Source organism: Oreochromis niloticus, linkage group LG11 (assembly GCF_001858045.2).
Source record: "Oreochromis niloticus isolate F11D_XX linkage group LG11, O_niloticus_UMD_NMBU, whole genome shotgun sequence".
Lineage (NCBI taxonomy): Eukaryota > Metazoa > Chordata > Actinopteri > Cichliformes > Cichlidae > Oreochromis > Oreochromis niloticus.
Window position 1 is genome coordinate 12273974 of NC_031976.2, and position 6000 is coordinate 12279973.

Here is a 6000-nt window from a genome sequence, read left to right on the forward strand (position 1 = left end):
AACTAATTGGCAGTTTGAAAGTGGTACCAAAGAAAAATGCTGAATCCCCAAAACTTTCATCCACCAGTCACACCTCACACAACAACAATATTCTATTAGATAATGAGTTTTGTTTTCCCCACATGTACCCAGATGTGTGTCATGATAAGACCTCCCCCACACATCAGAAACAAGAAACTCAATAATCTATTAGTCTCCACTCATCTGACCCCCCTGCAGCATTCTGTTCACCCCTGCAATGATTCAATCATCCTTTCCCCAAAATAATACTAGTTCACTAGTCTATGTATCACTTTTTAACCCACTAAGTGAACCGGACAAGATGATGGTAACAGCAATGCATGCTTAAAATGCTATTTGGTCTTCATGAGCTTCATTGCATGTGTGTTTGTGTTAGTAGGATTAATGCATTTTTCTGTTTGTGTAATTTTTGTGTACCTCTCCTCTTTGCGGTGCTCCAGACACTTTTCAATTCTCCACGCAAGGCAGTCGTTTTTCTTCCCAGTTTCCTAAACCCAAATTTCAGTTCCCACACTAAAACAACCTTCCTCCATGTTCTCCCCTGCTCCTTCCACTGTGGTCTCATCTCATCTCTCCTCCCTTGCAGCAGTCCAGTGAGAGTCAGTTGTCTTTCAGCTTTGTCCTGTGTTTTCCACTGTCTCATCTTGCCATTTTGCTCCAAATGTGGCAAATGTCCAACTCAGGCAGTCTTTTATAAAGGTCCATTTATACACAGTGAAGTTGCAGCTCGTTGGAAATGCACATCCATCCATTCATGATGATGCCATTTTTCTCCTTGCTGTCGCTGTCTTGCATAGCTGCTGCTGCTGCTGGACCTTTTCTTCACTGCTCAGGACACTGCTGTGAGCTCTTGAGATCCATCTCGTTGTTCTGGAACTGCTTTTCTTGTCTTCAGGGAGAGATTCTTGGAGCTTGTGTTCTCAGGGTGACAAACACATGGAAGTTAAGCTGTAAAACAATTCAGCCAAAACTTGGCTTGAGTGTTTCTAATGATGTTAACCTATAATTTCTTCCGACTGCTGCACGTGAAAAATTGATCAGGGTCTGCTCTTCACCTGCAAGTGACACACTGAGACATTTTGATCATTCTTCTCATTGCTTAAAACAACACATCTCCCCTCTCTGGTTCTGAACTCCCCTTTCTTAAAAACCCAGAAAGATTGTAGTTGTTCTACGTTAAAAACCACCAAACCCTCTTCCTATTTTTATTGCTTATTTTTATCAACAATTTTGCTAAAAAAGAAATTTTTGTGTGTCCACACTAGGGGAGCTGGTAGCCTGCAGTATCACCCTCTCCTGCTAGTTGGAAACAACTTTTACACACATGTCTACACTCCTCTCTTTTTTTTTTTTTCCCTTTTTTCCTGTTCCCCATTTTCAACATTTTGAACCCCATTTTTCGCTGTTTTTACACACACATCAACTTTTCCCACACAACCACTCTCTTTCATCTCACACCACACATTTACTCAGTTCTTATCATACAGTCAGTTATTGAGTTTTGTCTCTGGCCGCCTGGTGGAAGGCCTGCCGCTTTACTGGATCCAGTTTCCCATTACTACACGAGGCGTCCCCCATGAGGTTCCTTGCCTTCTACGGACCAAGGAACGAACACCGCCACTCTGCGCATTGTATTACGCAGAAATGGTCCCCGACAGTGTACCCAAACCGCCGTTCCTGTGGCGTACTTGGACCGAACACAGGTCTGGGCCGGCTTCTCCCCAACTGCGTGTTCGAACCACTGTCCTTGTGATGAGCCGTTCCCAACACAAGCCTGGGGTCTCAAACCACCAGGATTTTCCCCGACAGTGTACCCGAGCCGCTGTCCCTGTGACGTACTTGGACTGACCACAGGTCTGGGCCGGCTTCTCCCCAACAACGTGTTCGAGCCACTGTCCTTGTGATGGGCCGTTCCCAACACAAGCCTGGGGTCTCAAACCACCAGGATTTTCCCTCCGGAGACTCGAACTCCGGAGTCGGCCAGCGTTCCCCCCCTCAGCCAGACAAAAACTCTCCATGACTGTATACAAGTTAGCTACAACTCACCCATCTGCAGGAGTCCCCTCAAAATCGATGGTCTCGGTGGTGACTGAAACACACGGCTCCGTGACTCCTCCATTTCCTTTGCTTCAACAGCTGGTAGGACAAAGGTACCTTTTCCCCTCAGGGGTGATCAGCCCATCCACGGAACCGTTGTTCAGCGACCACACGGACCACCCTGCTCGCAGCGCCATTCTGTTGTGGAAGTTTTCCATTAAATAAAGCCTGCAGATGAGTGGTGAGCGATAGCCAACATTCTTTTAATCAAAGCACACAAAGAACAGACAACCAAGCTTGGTGGAGAGCCTGCATGACCACGGGGCAGGGTCAGCAGAGTCTCACTGAGCCTAGTGTGGCTCTCAGTTAAATACCCTTCTCCAGGAACAAAAGGCAGTACACAGTTGTTTCACACCTTAAGGTTCACACTACCTTGCTACCTCCCAGAGTCCTCGAAGAGACAAAAGACTCTCCCTCCTGTGGAGTTGTCTGCTTCCCCCAACTTCCTAAATAGACCCCCACCATTTGTCTTACAGTATGAGTGTCAGACATGTTAAAATCACCAAGGCATTACAATAACGTGATTAATACATAAGTGAAAGAAATTCCATTACACCAACCAGCAGATATTCTTTCTAAAATGGAAGAACCAGTTACTGTGATTTGAATTAATTGTGACCAGTGTTTAATTTTTTTATATCACAACAACAGTATGAAGAAATTTCATATCTGAGGTCATTTTCACAGCCTGTGCTGCCATCTTCAGGCCAAAAACTGCAAAAAAAATTTTGAATGTCTTTTGAATAAAATATGAAATATTTAGAAACCAAAAGCTCAAAGAAAATAGTTTTAGTCTGCATCTAAAACCTGTTAGAGACACATTGCAGATATATTTGATTTGATAACTTTCCATTTTTACTCCCTGGATTTTTGTTTTTTTAAGCAAACTTCAGTTCTCAGTGGAAGTCCAGCATCAAACTTATGTGGTTTAGATTTATTACTGGATGGAAAACTTACTTTCATATAAAACATTTTGGTTAGATGAATGGAATAAAAGACAACTCTTATCCAATAGCAAACATGAAAATCAGAGCACCTCATTCCAGTGGCGTGTCTAGAAAATTTTTGTTGGGGGGGCCAGGTAGGGGCACAGATTTGGAGAAGGGTGGCAGATGTAATTGGCAGATAATGTTAAAAAAAAAAAATCTACCAACCGTTAACCATCATTCAATAACCCTATAAACCTAATAACTGAATGCACTTTTAACTCTTATTAGAATGAGGTTTTAACCACTACGGTGCAAAGTTTTTAGATACTGCGTTGATGAAGTACAAGAGATACAATCAGTGCTTTGTCAGTGTTTACTCAGCATTCAAGGACAGCAATATTTACATAGTATTTTTACTGACATATAGGGCACATATGTTTTGGGCAAAAACATTTTTGAATATTAAAATACAAACATTTTTAACATACAATTGCCAAATTAGCCAATGCAAAACTTTATCTGCCTATTAAAAAAAGAAGATAATCTTCTTACAAACTGGTGTTTGATTTTGAAACAGGAAAAAAGTGCAGAAACAAATGAAAAGACTAACATTTGAATGAAACCTGAAAGCAAGTAAATGCTTTCTATGCTGCCTTATGGTAAACTTTGGTAATACTGATGTATAAAGAACAACACTGGCTGATGATGAAATACAGTCAGCTGGCATGGTGACACTGTCAGTATTAACCTGCAGGGCTGCACTGGGACAAAAAAATTGGGCATTTTGACTACAGACCGGCCCACCAGGTATTAAAGCCATAAAGCCTTTGAATGAAAACAGATGCTGTTGTGACAGTGATGTACACTGTCTTGTTGGTTTACTGTATGTATGATTTCTATAAATTTTACGTCAGATAAAAACTTTGTTCGCAAGATTCAGATAATTGTTTAATAAAAGCTAGATATTTTAAATGAGAATAAGTAAGAAAAGTATTTCTTTGTCCCCCCCTTTCCCTGTTAATGCCCTACCTGGCCCCCTGGCATAACTTTCCTAGATCCACCCCTGCACAGTTACCAGCTGTCAGCTACGTAGAAAAGGATCCTGGTGTTATTTGTCTCTCAGAAACAGCTCATAACTTCCCTTCAACTCATTCATGTCACCTAAAAGGTAAACCTGTTTCTCCATCACCTGTTCAGCTCTGATGATTCAGTAAGGACATCTCCTGGTTTCATCTTCATGTTTCCCTCTCACCACATATCCAAATCGATATCATGACCAGCAGCTTTACAGCTGTGGCTCCAGCAAACATCAGCTGATACTAGAAATTAATATTAAATAAATTCTAACAACAGCTGATCAAGCTTAAACGTGCTGCTGTTGTTTAGCGCGACATCCACTGGTTTCCTCTTTCTGGCGCAAAGTGGGCGATAAATAAACAAGAGAGAAAAGCCGATCAGCTGATCATTGATCAGTTTCATGATTAAAGTAGCAACAGGAGAGAGAGGGGAGAGAATGAGAGAAGAGGAGGCAGCTGTGCAGCGTAAACACAGAATAACTCCAGCTTTGTGTCTTTTTCATTCTAGCTTAAGTCCGGGACAAACTGCGTCTCTTCTCAGCTCAATACAAAACCTGTAATATTTTCTCTGAATGAGGGACCATTCCATTTTTTAAGGAGCTGTTGGCAACTCTACTAACTAACCTTATGAATAAAATAAAGTTCACTATCAGTAACATCATAGCACCCACCCAGCTGTATAGAAACTCCATCATGCTAGCTAGTACGCAGTACGAGTTATTGTAACTGACTGTAAAAAGTCAGCACAACGAAAATAAACTCCACCTAAACTTGGTTTATATCTGACCCAGATAGACTGCAGGTCATAACTTCTTACCTGAAGGTCAGTTCACCTGACACTCGGACTGGCGGCTGCCTCGGGTCTCTCCTCCTCCTGCCTACCCTTCCCTCATCCACCTGCTAGCCGCCGTGGAAGCTCCGCCATGCTCGATGGCCAGTCCAGCTATGTTAAACTGTTAATCTTTCGCCGAAAAACTGTTTTCTGTGGTGCCGTCTTTTGTGCTTGGCTCTCCTACCTTTGCTAACATGATGCTCATAGCGCAGAAGCCGATGCTGCATTCACGTACACTCGGATATCTGAGCTTCACTGTGAAAACATAATCGTACATTTGATATTTCATTGGATTTTATTGTTTTGGCTTCGGGGTGGCACCTGGGGTGGCCAGTCTGGTTGGGGGGTGGCCTGTGCCCCCCCAGGCCACCCCGCTGGACACGCCACAGCCTCATTCTAAAAGAAAATGAAAATAAAAATACTCAAATACTATGTAGGTGGGGAGAAATTTCACAAACTGACTCGTTGCAGTGGCGGTATCCTTTTACAGTACCATACTCCAATTCAGTGAGCTCTTTAGAGCGTCATGTTTTTGTAAAGACACACTACAAAGCTGAGTGTTACACATCCATGACCAGGGTGCATTTGTTTGAAGGACCCAGGGGGGCTCGTATATGTTTCCCCCCAGCAAAAAATACTTCAGGAACCAGTGGTGCTGTATACTCTGAGCCTGTACTGTACTTCCTACTACTACCAGTCCAACTATTTCTATTAATATTCCTGCTACTAATAATAATATAGTGATTATAACAATAACTGAAGCACAAATATAGCAAAAATGATTTTCATGGTTTTATGTGATGGCCAGTTATCAACCTGCATCATAAATATTTTTAGTCCTGGACACATGCAGGTATTAAAATGTTAGTGTACTAATACATGCTGTGTTATTGTAGACAAACTTGTTAGTCTGTAGTGGACCTCTTTTTACTTCTGAACGCTGATTCATGTGTTAAAACGGATCTAGAAGCAGTTCTGAGCTCAGGAGCTGCTGTATGTTTGAATCTTAGGTCCTTATTTTATGCAGCAGCGCCACCTGCTGCTG